Source organism: Alligator sinensis, unplaced genomic scaffold, assembly GCF_000455745.1.
Source record: "Alligator sinensis unplaced genomic scaffold, ASM45574v1 scaffold995_1, whole genome shotgun sequence".
NCBI lineage: Eukaryota > Metazoa > Chordata > Crocodylia > Alligatoridae > Alligator > Alligator sinensis.
In genome coordinates, this window is record NW_005842960.1 from 526016 (window position 1) to 526427 (window position 412).

The window sequence follows — 412 nt, forward strand, 5'->3', positions numbered from 1 at the left end:
AGTGGCTAGAGCCTCGGCAGCCCCACAGAAATGAACTTGGCAGCAGGATGCAGTGAAAAGCCACTGGCCAGGGCTGCACTCCAAGTGGCTTCACCACTGTCTCTCTGCCACCTCCTGCTGCCTTCTGTCACCAGGCTCAGGTCCGTGGGGCTGCGGAGCCTCCCACCGCTGGGCTGTACTCATCAGGGCTGCACTTGGAGCAGCTCCACCACTGGCTCTCTTGCTGCCAGGCCGAGCTCTGTGGGGCTGGCAGAGCTGCTCTGAGCACATCCCTGGCTCTTACTCATCTCCCACCACTGGGCTGCACACTGGGCAGCTGTACCAGCCCCACAGGGAGAGCCACTGGCCAGGGCTGCGCTTGGAGCAAGGGCTGCTCTCCGAGCAGCTCCGCCACTAGCGCTCCACCACCGCC